The following is a 20,311-nucleotide window of genomic DNA, read 5'->3' as shown; positions in this document are numbered from 1 at the left end:
AACAACCGAAATGTCCATCAACAGATAAATGAATAAACAAAATGTGGTATATACACATAATGGGAGATTTTCAGCCTTGCAAAGGAAGGTAATTCTGACACATCCTACAGCATGGGTGAACCTTGAGGATTTTATGCTAGTGAAATGAGCCATTCACAGAGGACAAATACTGTATGATTTCACTTGTGGAAGGTACCTAGAATAGTCAAACTAATAGAAACAGAAAGTAGAACGGTGGGAACGTACAGCTGGGTGACTATAGTTAATAATACAGTGTTGTTAATTTGAGAGTTGCTGACAGTAGAGCATAAACATTCTTACCATACACAAGAAAGAGTTAACCACGTTCTCTGTGAGAGGTGATGGACGTTAACTATCTTAATGTTGAGAATCACTCTACAATATATATGTATCTCAATCATCACGTCGTTCACTTTAAATATGTAGTATTATATCTCCAATTATTCTTCAATAAAGTTAAAATAAAAAAGTAGGATGGTGGTTGCCAGGGACTGGGGGAAGAGGGGAATAGGGAGTTATTGTTTACTGGGTACAGAGTTTCAGTTTTACAAGATGAAAAAAGTCTGGAGATCGGTTGCACAATATAAATATACTTAGCTTCACTGAACCATACACTTAAAAATGGTGAAGATGGTAAATTGTACGTTATGTGTATTTTACCATAATTAAAAAAATAATAAGGGGCCAGCCCCACGGCATAATGGTTAAGTTCATTGCACTCTGCTTCAAAAAAAACAAAAAAGAGGGGCTGGCCCTGTGCCGAGTGGTTAAGTTCGCGCGCTCCGCTGCAGGTGGCCCAGTGTTTCGTTGGTTCGAATCCTGGGTGCGGACATGGCCCTGCTCATCAAACCACACTGAGGCAGCATCCAACATGCCACAACTAGAAGGACCCATAACGAAGAATATACAGCTATGTACCGGGGGTCTTTGGAGAGAAAAAGGGGGAAAAAAATTTAAAAATTAAAAAAAAAGAGGAAGATTGGTAACAGATGTTAGCTCTGAGCAAATCTTCCTCAGCAAAAAAATAAAATAAAAAAATAACATCCCTTGTCACTAAATAAGTTGATCAAATATTTAAAGAATATTAAAAGGGAAGCCAAACTATTAGACTGCCTTGTACAGGTGGCCCAGATACACAGAGAGAAGGCAGGACATGGAGCCAGGAAGAGCTGTGAAGAAGCAGAAGGCATGGGGCAGAGAAGAAGCAGAAAGGAAAGTAGCAATGGTAGTTAAAAGCGCTACAGTGAGGAATAAAAAGATAAATAGAGTGCATTTGATTCTGAATGATCTTAGTCTCTGAACCACATGTATATCTCTGTGAAGCCTGGGTCTGCAGCAGTTAAGATTGTCACCTTCCTTCTCTCCCAGGTCTGCTTCAGAATCCCCACTGCTTAAAGTCTAAGATGAGGATTCTCCAACTTTATTGTGCATACTAGTTACCTGGGGAGCTTGTTAAAATGCACAGCCCAATCCCTGGGTCTGGGCCGGGCCTGAGCTCCTTCCTGCCTTTCTGACAAGCTCCAAGGGGGTGCTGGTGCTGTATGTCTGCAGTCCACATCTGGAGGAGTGAGGATGTAAGAAATCCAGCTAACCCAGGAGAAAATCAGCAATACACAAAAAGGATGTGATGGAGAAGTCCCCAAAAGGGACAGGACACAAAAAGGCCCAAGTGCTGGGCAGAGGATATGGCAACAGAAATGTTTTGAACGTTCTAGAAAATAGAGGAAGTAATAAAACACCCATGTGAAACGACTGGCATCATAAATTGTTGTTTAAAGTCAGTACATACTTGCAGGTGAGCTAGACAGCCCTATCCCAGGAAAAGGGTGTGGGGAGGAGAAGCGGATACCTTTAATCTTCAAATGAGTCAAATCAAAAAGCTTTAGAAGCTGGTCACCAAGATTAAGGGGAGGAAAGAGTGGACAACTTGTGTGTGTGTGTGTGTGTGTATACGCATATATAGTCATGCAGCAAATAACGACGACGTTTTGGTCAACAATGAACTGCATATATGACAGTGGTCCCATAAGATGAGTACCACATAGCCTACGTGTGTAGTAGGCTATACCATCTAGGTTTGTGTGAGAACACTCTATGATGTTCACACAACCAAAAAATCGCCTAATGACACATTTCTCAGAACGTATCCCAGTTGTTAAGTGACATATGTGTTTTATGTACAAAATTCAGGGGGCCGGCCTGGTGACAAAGTGGTTAAGTTCGCATGCTCTGATTCTGCAGCCCCACGTTCATGGGTTCAGATCCTGGGCACAGACCTACACACCACTCATCAGGCCATGCTGTGGCAGTGTCCCACATACAAAATAGAGGAAGATTGGCACAGATGTTAGCTCAGGGACAATCTTCCTCACCAAAACAAAACCAAAATTCAACTCAGAAAATTTAAAGATCTAGTTGGCTTTATTCAATGACCCATGAATCGGGCAGCATCTCTTCCAGCAAATGAAAGGAGCTCTGAGGATCTGTACAAAATGGAATACTTTTATAGGGGCAAAGAAGTTATTCTAGCAAAGAGTAAGTTGTTTCAGGCAAGATCACCTTCCTTTGGGGGCAGGCAGGGGTCTGTCAGGCAGATTACCTCACTAGTGCTGACCGGATAATACCAGATTGACTGGTTAAAGGTTCCATTCCTGGGAGAGGCTGAAAATGCGGTTTGATTTAGGGATTGTCTTGGTTTGCTGACCTGGGGCTTAGCACAGGTGACTCCATTTTGGGTCTGTTGTTTCCTTTCTTTAACATATGTCTTATGCGTGTATATTCTGTGTATATATCTACACGCACCTATGTGAGTGTGTGTGTATGTGTATCAGAACTGGCCAGAGGATAAAGAGGGAAAAAAGCAGGTAGAGGGAAATTTTATAAGAATTGAATTTCTGAGAAGTTGACAGTGAAGCTTATAAAACTGTTGACTTTGTTCAATGAAGGGACAAGTTCAGTAAACTTACTAACTCACATTACACAGGTTTTGTTGTTTACAAAATGATTTCAAAATCATCATCTCGTGTGGAGGTGCCTGTGAGGTGGCAGAGCAGGGCCTGTCTCCTATTAAGCAGGGTGGGACAGGTCTTACTCTTCCTTTTACAAACAAGAAAATGGGGCTTTGAGGTGGGTCCGAGGTCACGAAGACAACAAATGCTAGAACTTCTTTTCTTTCCCCTTTATTCTGATTCTTCCTATAGTGCAAATGGATATACTATGTAAGTTAAAGTTTTGTCACAAAACTTATAGGGATAAAATGAGAACATATACTTAAAAGTTTTTTTTTGAAACAGATCAAATATTGTGACCAAAAATCACCCCCCTCCTTGGCCCTGGCGTGGGGCAGGTGCCCAGTGGGAGCTCAGACGGAAAAGTCGCACTGTGTGAATTCAGATACAGGACGGTAGCTGCTATCTTCAAATTGGTAAATGAAACGTGGCCTTTGTGCTTCCCGGGACAGTCATCAGGTCCAGGCGGTCAGAAGGGTTGTTCCTAGACGTGGAGCAGGGTGGAGAGCTGGCGTCAGCCCAAGTCAAAAGTACACCCCGTCCCCTCTCCACTCTTTAACAGGGTGCAGTGACCTCTGGCTAACCACCTGTCTCCTGCACGCACAGGCAGTGCTCTGACTGCCTGTGGTTCATAGTCCTTCTCTTTGTTCATAGGGACCCTGGGGACACGTCTCGTGTCTCACGTGTGGGATTTGGATGTGTCTCTTTATCTTAATCCTCAGTTGGATATCTGGTTTGTTGTTTCAGTGTTTCACAGAAGTTCAGGAGGTACGGCCAGGGGATGAGCAGGTTTTGGGTAGCAGGGAACTCTTCCCAGTTCCCTTCAAATCACACCACCTAGAAGGCCCCTGTGTGCAGGAACAGACCCATACACACTCCTATGTCCTTCCCAGGTTGGGACCAGGGTACAACCCCAGCTTCAAAGAATCCTGCAGAGAAGTCTCCAAGAAATAGGAGTTCACAGTATGAAATAAAAATAGACTAAAATGAGAAACGTGACAAGAATATCTAAGACATCTAAGTGTTTGTGATTGGTACCCCTAGAATTGTGCAGTGTACAATCCACACAATTGTATACGTCAGCCATGAGCCTATCCTCTGTCATGGCTATTACTCAGCATTGTCCTGGAAAGCCAGGAAAAGGCAATCAGACCAAAACAAAAAAGCTGTGTAAAGATTAGGAAAGAAGGAACAACACTGTTGTTATACATATATAGTATGGTTGTCTACCAAGAAATTCTAAAGGAATCAACTGATAAACTTTTACAGCTATTAAGAGAATTCAGTAACGTAACCAAACAAAATAGCAAAACACCAAATACATTTTCTATATATCAGTAAAAAATCAATTAGAAACAGTAAAGCTATAATGGAAATTGGCTCAGAAAAAGGAAATAAATACAGAAGAACAGAGTATCCAGCAACAGACATGTAAAAGTGAGAATTTAGTCCATGATCAAGGTGACTTTTCAAATGAATAGTGAAAGAATGGACTTTTCAATAAATGCTATTGGAATAATTCATAGAAATGAGTTCCAAGTGAACTAAAGACCTATTTCTTTCTCTTTTGCTTATTTTTTGTGAGGAAGATTGGCCCTGAGCTAACGTCTGTGGCCAATCTTCCTCTATTTTATGTGGGATGCTGCCACAGCATAGCTGGACGAGTGGTGCTAGGTCTGTGCCCAGGATCCAAACCTGCGAACTCTGGGCTGCCAAAGCAGAGTGTAGAAACTTAACCACTATGGCACCAGGCCAGCCCCCGAAAGACCTATTTTTTTAAATGATAAAAGTATTAGAAGAAAATGTGCCAAAATATCACCATAATGTTGGAGGTTGATAAGGCATTCTTAAATAAGACCTAAAGAGCAAAATCCATAAAGGAGAAAATTAATAAATTCAGCTATATCAACATAATAATAGCAATAACAATAATAGTAAATATTTCTGTTGGCTAAAAACAAGATGTTAACAAAGTTTAAAAAACAAGCGACAGGGCTGGCCCGGTGGTGCAGTGGTTAAGTGCGCACTTTGTGCTTCAGCAGCCTGGGGGTCGCTGGTTCAGATCCCGGGTGTGGACATGGCACTGCTTTGCAAGCCATGCTGTGATAGGCATCCCACGTATAAAGTAGAGGAAGATGGGCACAGATGTTAGCTCAGGGCCAGTCTTCCTCAGCAAAAAGAGGAGGATTGGCAGCAGATGTTAGCTCAAGGCTAATCTTCCTCAAAAAAAAAACCCAAAGAACAAGCGACAGACTTAGAATATTTACTATATGTATATCAAAGGATTAGCATCAAGAATAAATATTAGGCTCTTACAAATGAGCAGAAAAAGACAACCCAATATGAAATGAACTTAGGATATGAATAGGCAGTTGAGAAAAGGAAATACAATGGCCAAGAATTATATAAAAGATGCCAACCTCACTAGCTGTTAAAGATTGACTTGTGTCCCCTAGTACCTCACAATGTGACTATATTTGGAGATAGGGCCTTTAAAGAGGTGATTTAGTTCAAATGGGGGTAGTTAGGATGGGCCCTAATCCAATAGGACTGGTCTTGTAAGAAGAGAAAATTTGGACACAAGACAGACACCGGGATGCACACACACAGGGGAAGGGCCATGCAGGCGGCCGTCTGCAAGCCAAGAGAGGGACCTCAGAAGAAACCGTAGCTGCTGACACCTTGATCTTGAACTTCCCGCCTCCAGAACTGTGAGAAAATAAATTTCTAATATTGAAGCCATCCAGCCTGTGGTATTTTGTTATGGCAGCCTTGCAAATCAATACAATAGTAATCAGGGAAATTGATATATTTTTTAAATGAGTTACTGTTTTCACTCATCCAATTGGGAAATTAATAAAACGGTTAATAAATAGCAAGCATCAAGGCGTGGAGGAACAGTAACTATCGTTCTCTGCGGGTGGGAGTATTAATTGGTACAGGCACGGTAGAGGGTGATTTGCCGGCATCGAAAATGAAAATGCACATATCTTGAGATGTCGCAATCCAGCTTCTCAGCCTCTCCTCTGGAGAAGCACTTGGCACGTGAGCACAAGAAGACACATACAGTGAGGGTCACTGTGGAATTGTTGGTAAGAGGGGGAAGAAATGAAAACAGCTCAAATATCTATCAAAAAGGAGATGGCTACATACAAGGGTTGTACTCTGTGGAATTAAAAATTAAAGTGTGGCAGTTGAAATTAATGAGGTAGCACTGTAGATAGATATGGAAGGTCTCCATATGGAGTACAGACAGGGAAAGTTTGTTGAATGGGAAAACAGAATGAAAATAATATGACAACAAATAGTTTATTAGTGTATACAGCCATGAGCCACATAACAACGTTTCAGTCAAATGGACCACATATACAGTGGTGGTCCCATAAGATCAGTACCATACAGCCTAGGTGTGTAGTAGGCTCTACCATCTAGGTTGTGTAAGTGCACATTGTGTAAGTTTGCACAACGGGGAAATCGCCTGGCAACACATTTCTCAGAACCTAACCCTGCTGTTAGGCAAGGCATCTGTATATGACTATGTGAATTGCCGTCTGGTAATAAACATGCCAACCTGGTTAGAGTAGTTACTTTTGGGGGACGGATTAGTGTTGGCAGGATGGCTGGAGGACAGTTTAGCTTTTGCTATACTGCTTTTTCATTTTCCAAGGAGCATGTAATCATGAATCACATTTATGATTTTAAAAAGCTGTTACCTGCTAACAGTTTTGTCAGTTTTGTGGTTATCTCTTGTGTTTATTCCATAATAACTGAGGAACAAGCTGATAGCTCCAGACTAGGAGCCGGCAGACTTATTCTGTAAAGGGCCAGAGAGTTAATATTTTAGGCTCTGGGGGCTACTGGCTCTTTTGCAACTACTCAACTCTGCTGTTGCAGGGCAAAGCAGCCACAGACGCTATATAACGAGTGAGCAGGCCTGTGTCCCAGAAAACCTTGTTAACGAAAACAGCTGGTGGGCGGGATTTGGCCTGTGTGCTGCAGTTTGCCAACCTCTGGCTTAGACTAAGTTTGTTATATAACTGAAGTACATTTTGAATAAGTATTTTTGCTGTATAGCAAAGCATTCTTTCCTATTAACCAACTGATTAGAGAAGTAGTCGTCTCTGGGGCCTTGCCTAGAAGATTCAGATTTTAGATTCTGGCCATATCCTTAGAGACCAAACGTCCATTCCGGTGGAGATAACCTATCACCCTGGCCATCGCGGTGGTGACCATTGACCTTCCCAGCAGGAGAGTTATGCAGTCATCCACGTGGGAGGGGGATAGCGACTGCGACAGCTGACTCACTGAGTCAAGGTTTGGTGGCCTCAGAGGTTACTCCTGACCATTCCCAGGTGCGGAGCTGCCTTAAAGCAAAGCTCTGACCACAGCCTCAGCCGGGGTGGACTGTGAGGTGCGGAGAAGGAGGGCTTGGTGGCACTGAGCACTTGTAGGAGAGGCTCGGTTCTGTGGGACACGGTGTCTCCCCTCACAGGTAGAGGTGGAAAACTCATTGGTCCGAGGCCGGCTCAGCCACAGGACTGTGCAGGGGGGTAGTGGGGCCTCCCTGAAGCGGTGAGGCCCTGGGACTGTCATGCTGCCCTCTCGGCCTTGGGCCCCGGGGCTGCCAACACTAACCCGGCAAGCTGAGAGGAATCAGGGCTAGGTTGTTTCCAGATCCCACAGTCCCGGACCGTGGTACTTTCTGGGTCCGGAGATTCCAGCCCTGCACCAGAGAGGGGCTGATTGTGTGTGTGACTCGTGGCGGCTCCTGTAGAACTGGGGTTTCCGCTGTGATGATTTCTCTAGGAGGCGTGTGGGATCAGGGGGCGTCGTTCATGGGACTCAGTATTCAGTGATTGTTTGCGTGGTTTTTTCCACCCTGGAAACGTGGACAGCAGCAAGGCCAGCACGACACATACCCTCTCTGTTGCTGTCCTCCAACGTAAGACCTGTTTGTGCTCCCATACTTCTTTTGCATGGGGCTGGGGGGCAGTCCACCCGCAGCAAACGAAAAAGAAAGAGAAACCATACCTGCTTCGTGGTAACTTCTTTGGTGTGACTTCTCTGGGGTCCACTTTGAACAATCAGGAACAGAGGATCAACCAACACATCAATACCCCTGAAGGAGCTGCCTTGGGAAAGACTGGAAAGTTCTGGCTCAACCTTTTGCGTTTCGCAGGAGTGAACACTTCGCTGAGGGGAGAGGCGGTGGTTCCCGCTGAGGTCAAGGCTGTGCTGCGTCTTGCCTGTCCTGGTCACAGGCTGTTATTTCCCAGCATATGAGTCAATCTTGTCTCTCACCTACATTTCAGTCCAGGTCAGTGTAGGCTCTGAGCGCCACCCGTCCGGCACTCCCAAGTCCCAAGTCCAGCACATGAACTAGCAAACCAACAGGTTACCGTATTTACTCTCATGACACGCCCGCACTCTTTTCTCTCAGATGTCTTCACTGTCAAACACAGGAGAAGGGCAGGCATGTTGCTAGCGTCTGCTTTGCCCGCTTAGTTCTGAGCAAACTTCATGCACCTGAGGGTCTCTGCGCTTTAGCCACTAGGCAGTTACTTTGAACCTAGATCTCCCAACCCTGCTTCCTTCGTCTACACCACCTTCTTGGGTCGTGTTACTTGATGTGAAAGGGAGCGATGTATTGGATTATGGCGGCAGGTTTATGTCAGAGAGAGACAGGCGCACAGGGAGAGAGGGGAAGGGTGTGAGGTGAGGTGGCCAAGCCCGGTTCACAAGGATGCGACCCACGGCTCCAACCTTGGGACAGCTGGCTGACAGGGGGCAAGGAGAATGACCCCAGGGAAAGGTTCTAAGGGTTCTTTCCTCCCCTAGGCCTGCCGGGAGCCAGCAGCTCCTCACTCCTCAGCTTAATCCTTCTTGTTCCCCAGCAGCAGCTTCTGGTGGCTGTTCTCACTCTCAGGGGAAAAGACTAGACAAATGTCAGGTGGGCAGGTTTCTTCTACTCGCTTTGATTTTTAAGGGTGCTTTATGGAAGATGTGAGGGGTGGACTAGGTCCATGCTTCAGACAACAGCAAAGCAGGGTCATAGGAGAGGGGGAGGGGACTGACTAAAGAGACAAGTGGGGAAGGATTCCCAAAAGCTTACCACAGCACTCAAAACTTGGACTTCCTTACACTTATTTTCTGATTTAAGTTGTTTTTATTTACTTTTTATTTATTTTTTGCTGAGGAAGATTCGCCCTGAGCTAACATCTGTTGCCAGTCTTCCTCTTTTTGTATGTGAGCCACCACCACGGCATGGCCCCTGACAGATGAGTGGTGTAGGTCTGGGCCCGGGAACCAAACCCCGGCTGCAAAGCAGAGCACAACGTACTTAACCACTAGGCCACCGGGGCTGGCTCATGTTTTTATTTTTAATTACATGTTTTAATCCAGCCCTCCTGATGAGAAAAGCAAGAACGTCTAAGCACAGTTTTTCGTTTTTTGGTTAAATTGGTTTCTTCTCTTCCATTCCATTTGCCCCTCCCAGGAGACAGGAGGACTTAAGTCTGGGATTTCCTAGGGGTCAACGTTTCTCAAAGTGGTTGCTTGCCTTGCTCTTCCCAACCACATGCAGAAAACAAGACGGCCTACATAGCTCACTGCTAGTGACCTTCAGCCAGCAGTGGTGACTGGGACCCGTGGGCATGGGGCTCCTTTCTCTCAGTCAAGTTCTTGAGCATCCACGGGGGATTCTGCTAGGGCTGGGAGGCAGTGGGTTATAAATCCCACCAGTTGGGAGGTTGACTTGGGCCTCGGGCACGAAAGACCTAGAGTGAGTGAAACACTGGGTTCGGGTCCTGGTGGAGACCTCGTGGGCCGTGGGGGCTGTGGGTCTGGTGGCGCTTGTGGTCCCCTGAGAAGCTGTGACCCGAAGGCCATGACCATAGCCACAGGCGGTGGGAAGGCTGCAAAGACGAGCTCACCTCAGGAAACTTTATTTCCAAGCTTAAAAGTAAGCCTTTCTGGGAGCACACAGGACTTTTAGGGCAGTGAAAATACTCTTGTAGGACACTTTAGGGGTGGATACATGTCATTATCCATTTATCCGAGCCCACAGAATGCACACCACCAAGAGTGAACTTGAAATGTGAACCGTCAACTTGGGGTGATGGCGATGCGTCAGTGTAGTTCATTGATTGTAACAAATGTACCGCTCTGGTGCGGGATGTTGATGATGGGAAGGCTGTCTTGAGGATGGCATGGCTGAGGGGATGTGGGGAATCTCTACCTTCCTCTTAATTTTACTGTGAACCTAAAACTGCTCTAAAAGAAAAAAGTCTAAAAAAAATTTAAAAGTAGGCCTTTTTGTAAGGACAGACATTTCTGTGTCCAGGAAATAAAGGCAGGATCCCGGCTCAGGTAGGGCAGCTTGCCAGAGTCCTTGGGTCACTGGTAAAACACAGAGCTTTCATCGTCTCTTAAATCTTTCCTGGCTCACAAGGGCCTGGCCTTATCTCTCTGATAAAAAAGGTGAATTATTTACAATGGAAACAGGGAACTGAGAACAAGTTCTAAAATCACGGAGGCAAAGAAACTATTCTCAGGCTTAGGCAGGGACCGTCTGGATCCCCCTTCCTCTCGGCCTGTCATGTGGTCATGGACCAGAAGACAGGAGAGAGGCTGCATGACTGCCAGGCCTTTTGAGTTGATGCATGCAGCTTTGACATTAGGCACGGCTCTGAGCTAAGAAACCACCAAGAAAATACATGCTAGTCATTAAGGACCATGTACTGATGCCCCTGACAAGGGTCTGAATCAACCTCAAGCACAGCTGGGAAGTAGAAGTGGGAGACCCTGACCCCCATTCTACACTTGTCTTTTGCAGCAACCGGAAATGTGGAGCTCATAAGCCACTCCTAGAGAAAAGCAGATCTGATAAGCCCAGGGAGTTTCCCTAGTGTGAATTCATTGAATGTTCTCCCTCTCTCCAAGGAACACTTGTATTTAAAAAGAAAACTTGGGGGCTGGCCCGGTGGGTTGTAGTTAAGTTCTTGCCCTCTGCTTTGGCAGCCTGGGATTCATGGGTTCAGATCCCAGGCATGGACCTACACACTGCTCATCAAGCTCTGCTGTGGAGGCATTCCACATACAAAACAGAGGAAGATTGGCACAGATGTTAGCTCAAGGCCAATCTTCCTCGCCAAAAGAAAAAAAAAAAAGACCAGTGAGAGCCATCTGAGGAGTCATGCTCTAAATAAATTAAATTCAGATGGCGCCTGAGGAAAACAAGTGTTTATCAACCAGTTAGGTGCCCCTTCTCAAAATCTCTTAGGATTCCTCTGGGATGTGCTCAGGGAGGCCCCTGGAAAAGGCAGCCAGGGCAGGACGTGGAGGTGACTCTGATCCTGTGAAGCAAACTTGGAGGAGCCCTCTCCCTTTTTGACCTTGGGTGGAGGCAGAAGAAAGGTGCCCAAGAAGACTGGGAATGGGAACCTTCTCTTTGAACATGGTCCCATTTTATTGTGTGGAAACAGTGACAAGAATTTTCCTTTCCTAGAAATGGCAGGTTCCAGCAATTGGAGTCGGGGGGAAACCAGTAAAATGGAGCTTCTGGAACAGACCCAAGAATCGCTCCAAGCCTCCATCAATCGTACTTGTTGTGGTTGGAGCCTCAATATCTCTCTTTTCAGAATCTTGGAGCACTTTATGAATCATACTGCTGCACGTGATCCCGACGTCTTCTTTCTCCCCCTGGGTTAGCCTCCCTGAGGGCAGAGGCACTTCCCTGTCTCTCATATCATCTTGTACCAAATTCATTTGCTGGGTGCTCAGTCGGTTCAATAATTCTTTTAAAGATGGTCTTTTGTAACACTGCTTTCATAGTTCTGCTTTTATTGAAAAGGAGAAAAAAATCTGCTCACAACCACCTTGCGAGAAACTTTCTTACAGCTCATGCTACCATTAAATAAAACTTATGCTTACTGTTAATTTATTATTAAATGAATTAACTCTCAAATGAGTAAAACCTCTTAAATTTTATTTTTTTTAAATTTAAACACGTGATGATGGCAAATGTCATGATGGAGATAAATTACCTTTTAATAGCAAAGAGATAATTGGGTATTTAATATATGGAGTTATCTAAAAACCAAGGAGTGATTTGGAATTTTATATTTTTTAATAAATCACTATTGTGTTGAAGAGGAATAAGGGATTGAGGGAAGAAGGTGAAAATCTGGAATCTGATAACACAATGCCTCTTTCTAGCACTAGAAATATGACAACTACCTTCTCTTGATAGCTGTAGCTGTTAAGTTCCTTTGCTCCACAATATTATATGAGAAACTCTTGAATAAAATGTAAAGTTAGGGGTCAGATGGGGAACACGTCTAGCCTGTGAGTTGGATCATCTCTTGGAAAAATTGTGCCTATTCCACGGATAGACAACCAAACACTGATCATAATTACGACTATTCAGGTCGCTTAGCCTGTCAACTTCAGCCAGTTGCTTAGACTTGTTTTCTCTCTGTAAAATGAGATGTAACACTAATTCCTGGAAATTCAAGAAATTCATTCAAGTATGTAAGTGTCTTAAAATTGCCAGGTACTTTTATTTTATTAATTTTATTTTAAAATTTTTATGAAGTACAACTTAAAAGTCTTTAAAAATTTTTTCATTATGGTAAAATATATACAACATAAAATTAGTTATTTAAGCCTTTAAAAATGTACAGATCAGTGGCATTAATTACATTCACAATGTTGTACAACCGTCAGCACCATCCATTTCCAGAACTCTTTAATCACCCAAATAGAAACTCTATACCCATTGAACAACTCCCCATTTCCTGCTCCTCCCAGTTCCTGATAACCTCTGATCTACTTTCTGTTAATCTAATCTACTTTCTGTTTCCATTAATTTGCTTATTCTAGATATTTCATATAAGTGGAACCATACCTTATTTGTCTTTTTGTCCCTGACTTATCTCATTTAGCATCATGTTTCAAGGTCATCCATGTTGTCACACGTATCAGAACTCCATTCCTTTTTATGGCTGAATAATATTCCATTGTATGTATATAGCTCATTTTGCTTATCCATTCCTCTGTTGATGGATACTTAGGTTGTTTCCGCCTTTTGGCTATTGTGAATTATGCCACTATGAACATTGGTATACAAATATCTCTGTGAGTCCCCGCTTTCAATTCTTTTGGATATAGACCTAGGAGTGGAATTCCTGGGTCATATGCTAGTTTTATGTGTAAGTTTTTTGAGAAACTGCAAACTTTTCTTTGTCTTTTGACAATTTGACTATAATATGTCTCAGTATAGATCCCTTTGAGTTTATCCTTCTTGGAGTTTGTTGAATGTCTTGGATGTGTAGCTTCATGTCTTTGATCAAATTTGGGAATTTTTCAGCCATTCAAATATTCTTTCTGCCCCTTTCTCTCTCTCTCCTCGTTCTGGAGCTCCCATAATGCATACGTTGATCTGCTTGATGCTAGCCCATAGGTACCTTAGCTCTTTGTTCATTTTTCTTCATTCTTTTTTCATTCATACTCCCCAAACTGGATAATTTCAATTGTCCTATCTTCAAGTTCACTAATTCTTTATTCTGCCTCTTCAAATCTGCTGTTGAATCCTTCTACTGAATTTTTCATTTCAGCTATTGTACTTCTCAGCTGCATAATTTCTATTTGGTTCCATTTGATAATTTCTATCAATTTATTGATATTCTCATTTTGTTCATACATTTGTGTTCCTGATTTCCTTTAGTTCTTGTCTTTGGTTTCTTTTCATTCTTTGAGTATATTTAAAATAGTTGTTTTAAAATTTTTGTCTAGTAAGTCCAATGTCTGGGCTTCCTCCTGGACAGTTTTGTTAATTTATTTTTTCCTGTGAATGGATCGTATTTTCCTGTTTCTTTGTGATCTTTTTGTTGTTGAAAATTGGACATTTGAATATTATAATGTGTTAACTCTGGAAGTCAGATTCTTCTTTTTCCCCAAGCCTTGCTTGTTGAAGGCTTAGCGTGTGTTCAAGTAGTGTTTTGACAGAGCTTTCCTTGAATGCCAGGAGCTAAACAAAACAAAACAAACAAAAATGGCACCTCTCCTACCCTTCATGGATCAGCTCTGTCCTGGGGAACTCGTTTAACACTTACCCACTGAAAACGCTCCATCAACCCTCACTTCCTCCTTGCCCTGAGCCTAGAGATCAGCTGGTGGAGAAAACTTCGGGTCTTCTCAGGTCTTTCTGAACATTTGTCCTGTCCTAGGCATGCATGTTGCTTTCTAAACTTCGCAGTATACACAAACAGTTTTGAATTGCCCTAATTTCCCAAAGAAACTCTCCCTTGCTTTTCCTCCCAGGCCTTAGGCAGTCTATTATATGTCCCAAACTTAATCTTTTGCTCAACGCAGGCTTTTTGGTTTGGCTTACAAAGTTTTTGAGCAATGCTTGTCACTTTACCTCTCTGAATGGGCTCCAAGTTAGCAAATCAGAGACAGCACTTTGCATCAGTCCTTCAGTTAGCCCTCACTTTAGGACAGACAAACAATGATTTGTGAATAAGGTCTGCTCTGTTTCCTCAAGAACCAGAGACCAGGGTCCCACACAGGGAATACAGGCTGCTGACTTCAAGACTGCTGCTGAGTCAGGGAGGGGGTGTGGCAAGAGCAAGTAAAAATGCCATGAAGCATTTCTACTGGGAGGATACATCAAGACCAAGTGCATACATTCCAAAGATGTTGGTTCAACATTCAAAAAAATCACCGTAATTCACCATATTAATAAAGAAAAAGGATAAAAGCGTGTCCCTGTGTCCTGCTTTTTTCTTGATTCAGCATTTGCTTGGTTGTTGTAAATCTTTGACTCTTCAAGAGTTCCTGCAAAGTTAGTTCTGACAGTTGGTGCTTGTTTTTCACTGTTTCTGTGGAGGGACGGGACTTCAGAGCTGCCCGTTCCGCCATTTTGCTGACATCACCATTGCTGGTGGATGACTCATTTCTTGAATTCTTTGTGTATGTCTCAGTTCCCTCCTCTGTGCAAGGAGATGATACAGGTAGCTTGTGGTGAGGCTTTCCTTTTGAGTAAAGTGATCAATAAAATTTAAAAAGCTCTTTCCAGAAGCCCAAGAACGTTTTGTGTTGGGCTTTATGTCCACATTTGTCATAATGGTGAATGACCTCTCCCCAGAAGGAGCTGTAGGCATCTATCAGTCTTTTTCTTAATGATTAGTACTTTTTGGGTCCTGTGCAAATAAGTCATGAAGACATTTTCCTGTTTTCTTCAAGAAGATTTATAGTTTAAGCTTTTAACTTAATTCTGAAATCCATCTCAAATTAATTTTTGTGTTTGATCAGATGTAGGTGTCAAGATTCATTTCCCCCTTTTCATTTATTCAGTCATTCCAGCACCATTTGTTGAAAAGACTTTTCTTTCCCCATTACATAGCTCTGGCACCTTAGTCAAAAAGCAATTAACTATATACATATGAGCCTACGTCTGGACCCCTATTCTATAACATTTATCTATCTATGCTTACGCCAATATCACACTGTCTTGACTGAAGCTTTACAACAAGTGTTGAAATCAGGTGGCATGGGCCATTTAACTTTGCTCAAAATTGTTTTGGCTATTCTTAAGCCCTTTGCTTTACCATAGAAAATTTAAAATCAATTTATCAAAATTATCAAAATGCCTGTGATATTTTGATTGTGATTGCATTGAATCTATAGATCAACTTGGGGAGAATTGACATCATAGTAATATTAAGTACATGAACATGGTATATCTCTCCAGTTATCTGGGTCATTTTTTTTTGCAGTGCTCTGGGGTTTTCAGTGTAGAGGGCTTGTGTGTCTTTTGCTAAATTTACTCTTAAGCATTTAGTTGTTTTTGATGATATTGTAAATAGAAGTTTAAAAATTATCTTCTAATTATTTGCTAATATATGTATATATATTCTTCATATTTCCCTGTGTCCTGTGACTTTGTTAAATAGTTTTAGTATTGTTCCTTAGTATTCCTTAGGTTGTTCCACGTTCTGCAGATAAAGACAGTTTTACTTTTGCCTTTCCAATCTTTATGCTTTTTTCTTGCTTTATTGCACCAGTTAGAACCACTAATACAATATTGAGTAGAAGTGTGATGAGGCTGGATATCTTTGCCTTGTTCCCAATCTTGGGGTGGGGCTCATTCAATATTTCCCCGTTGGCTATGATGCTAGCTGTAGGTTTTTTATAGATGCTTTTGTCAGATTGAGGTAGTTCCTTCTTATCCTAGTTTTTTTGAGAATTTCTAGTCATGAGTGAGTGTGGAATTTTGTTGAATTTTTTCTTCAGTTTTTGAGATCATAATGCTTTTATCCTTTTTCTTTATTAATCTGGTGAATTATAGTGATTTTTTGAATGTTGAACCAACATCTTTGGAATATATGCACTTGGTCTTGATGTAGTGTCCTGGTTTTTGTTTTGTTTTTGTAGTGCTGAATTTCATGTGGTCACATTTTGTTAATGACTTTTGTATCTATATTCATGAGGGATATAGATCTGTAACCTTATTTTCTTATCTTTGTCAGGTTTTGGTATCGTGATTATATTGGCCTCTTAAAATATGATGGGAAATGTTTCCTCTTTTTTTTCTGAAAGCGTCTGTGTAAAATTGGTATTGGTAACCTTAAATGTTTGATGAGTTCACTGCTGAAACCATCTGGTCCTGGAGGTTTCTGTGTGGAAGGTTTTTTGATAATGAATTCAATTTACTTAATAGATATAGAGCTATTCAGATTTTCTATTTATTCTTATATCTGTTTTGGTAAATTTTATATTTCAAGGACTTTGTCCATTCCACCTAAGCTATCAAATTTATTGTTGTAAGTTTTCAAAATATACCCAATTATCCTTTTAGTGCCCATAGGATCGATAGTGACATCCCCTCTTTCACTGTAGTGATACCCTCTCTCCTGTTCTTGATGTCGATAATTTGTGTTTTCTCTTTTTTAAACCAGTCTTGCTAGGAGTTTATTAATTTTATTAATCTTTTCAATGAACCAAATTTTGGTTTAGTTAATTATCTCTATTGCTTGTAAGTTTTCTGTTTCATTGATTTCTTCTCTTATCTTAAAATATCCCCCTTATGACTTTGGGTTTACTTTGCTTTTCTTCTTGTATCTTTTCTAGGTAAGAACTTAGATAATTGGTTTCAAACTTTTGTCTACTATGAACATATAAACTTATACATTTCTCTCTAAGCACTGCTTTAACTGCACCCCATAAATTTTGAAACTGTATTTTCTCAATCATTCTGGTCAAAGCATTTTCTAATTTCCAATGTGATTTTTTATTTGACTTAAAAGTTATTTTGAAATGTGTTGTTTAACTTCCAAATGGGGATTTTCTAACAACTTTTTTTTTGCTCCTAATTACTAACTTAATTATTTCTGTGGCCAGAGAACATATTCCATAAGATTTCAATCTTTCAAAATTTATTGAGGCTTATTTTATGGCCTGGGATATGGTCCGTTTTGGTATATGATCTATGTACACTTGAAAAGAATGTGGCCTGCAGTGGTTGGGTGTAGCATTTTGATTAGGTGAAGGTGGCAGACAGAGTTGTTCAAATCTTCCATAACTTTACTGATTTCTTGTCTAATTGTTCTATAAGTTATTGAGAGGAAGGTGTTAAATCTTCAACTCTGATTTTTACATTTGTCTCTTTCTTTCTTTACTTCTGTCGGCTTTGCTTCAAGAATTTTGATGCTCAGTTACTAGGTGCATAAATACTTAAGATTGTTCAGTTTTCCTGATGAATTGCTCCTTCTATCATTATGAAGCATCCTTCTTTATCTCTGGTAATACTCCTTGCCTTGAAGTTTCCTTTGCCAGCTATATTAAGAGCCACAAGTTTTCTTATGTTAAATATGTTCCTGGCATATCTTTTCCCATCTATTTACTTTCATTCTTTCTGTTTTTATGTTTAAAGGTATCTCTTACAAATATCATATAGTTGGGTTTTGCTTTTTTAAAAATCCATGTTGACAAACTGCGTCTTTTACTTAGAATATTTAATCCACTAATATTTAACGTATGTTATAGTTGAATTCAGGTATACTATTTTGCCATTTGTTTTCTATTCATCCCATATAGGTTTTGTTTCTTCATTCCTTCCCTTGTCTGGGTTAAATTTAGTACGTCTTCTCAGTCAGCCAGGGATGTATGGAGAACTTGTCTCGATCCTTTCAGGATCTCCCCATTAAACGTTTGGTTGGTCGGCTGCTCACCCCAACTGGGATTGCATCCTTGTGCTAACAAAGCTGTGGGTATTCCCTGTTCATTTATAACTGAGTTTGCTACCTTTAGCATGTAAAGTCGTAAGATTTCTCCCCACCTCCTCACCCTGAATCAAGTCTTCCCCCTCTGGAAGCAAAGCTGCTCGTTAGAAGACTGTCATTCCTGCTGACTGAGCTGGGTGGGGGTTGGGGGGGGGGGGAGTGCTAGGCTTCTGTTGTTCTTACCTGAATCTCTAGCAGGTTTTCAATCTGTTGTCCATCTCTGGTAGATTTCTAGTGACATAAAGTGGGTATTTTTGACAATTTTGTCCAGTTATATACTTTTATTTAGTGGAGAAGAATTGCTGACCTCTTCTTTCTGTCGTAATTGGAAGCTGACTTTATAGTTATGTTTTAATATAATGTCTTTAACTTTTATTAAAAATAAAATAGTGAGAAGAACATTTTTGCATCTTCTCTAAAACCTCTGTTGGAGGTTTCTTAAGCTGTTGAATGTTGTTTGTGCAAGAATGAGTGGGATAAATTCCTTTCAGGATGTAGTCCAGAAGGTCCCTCCTTCCTTTGTGACTTACTTGGTTCCTTTGTAACAGTCCACAGTTGAATCAGAAAAAGTTAAACCTTTATTTGATAGAAATGAATATTATAAATTAGAATTTTGTTGTTGAAAACTCATTTCATACCGTAAAATACCAAGACATCATAAATGTTCTCCAAAACCACACAAATATTTGCTTCTACAAACATTAAGAATGCTGAATTTCATTCAATAAATACTTGTTGAGAGATTACCATGTGCCAGAGACTGTGCCAGGCACTGGGAATCAAAACAAATGAACTCAGGAGGCACAGCTGCTGCCCTGCCCTCAGAGCTAACAGGCCGGTTGGTGAGAGAGAGGATTATGCAGGCAATTACAGTCAAATGGGATATATGCTATCGCACACGAAGTACAGGTTTTATATTGTGCCCAGTATCAGTGTTTCCTCCCACATTTTCTTTTTTGTCTTTGGAATCCTTGAAGCTTTAGAAATAAAATATTGTTAAAACCTAGACTGAAGACGTGTCTTCCGTGGTAAGTCTCTCTGAATGTTAAATGCTTGACAAGGGACAGTCTCCTTGGGAAAGGTTTCTCCTATTCTACACCTTGAACATGCATTAGATCACTTGAGAAGGTTTTAAAAATACCCTTGTCTGGCTCCACTTCTAAAGAGTCTGTCTTAAGTGGTCTGGAAAGAGGCCTGAGAACCAATCTTTTTAAAAGTGATTTTAACTCGATGATTTTAAGATGCAGCCATGGTTGAGAACCATCACAGCCCTTGCTTCCAGTTTCCTCATCATTTGACGCCTATAATAAAAGATGCCTCCTTCTTCAAAGGTTTTAGTTAAATTTTCTGGGAAATTCTTCTTCATGATATGTATGGCTTTCTTCTACTGCTCTGGTGTCTGGTAGAGAGGGAGCCCTTATTATCAACACTTTAAGGTTCTTCAGAACGTGGGGCACTCATTTCTCTCCCCCATTTGTGGGCAAGGAGGGCTGACAGCACATCCGTATTCTCTCTCTTTTACTCTTCCCCAGGTGAGATGGAGAAACTCACCTGATTGGTTAGAGACTGACATCCACTGGGCCACTTTTTACATAGAAGTAGGTGTAGCTACTTTGCCTCTTTAAAAGCAGGAAAAATGCTCCACCCATATCTCATTTGCTTCTGTCCCATAATGATAGTAAAAGTAGCCAATTGGTGCTTACTGGGTGCTTACCATATGCCAGGTGCTGTTATAAGCCTTTTACATAAATGAATTCATTACATCCTCATACCAACCCCATGATGTACATCCTATAGTTATATCATTTTAGACAGGAGGAAGCTAAGGCTTGGTGAGGTTAAGTAACTTGTTTGAGGGCACACTGTCGTTGGGCTGGGATTTCAATCCAGATCATCTGGCTCCAGAGCCTACTCTCTTAACCTCCACGCTACTGCACTGCTAGGGTGCTCACTTGGCTTTTGTGCCACAAGAGTAGGCACAGCTGGAGGCCATTCACT

The sequence above is a fragment of the Equus quagga genome, chromosome 4 (assembly GCF_021613505.1).
Source record: "Equus quagga isolate Etosha38 chromosome 4, UCLA_HA_Equagga_1.0, whole genome shotgun sequence".
Taxonomy (NCBI): Eukaryota; Metazoa; Chordata; class Mammalia; order Perissodactyla; family Equidae; genus Equus; species Equus quagga.
This window is presented reverse-complemented; position numbering follows the sequence as displayed.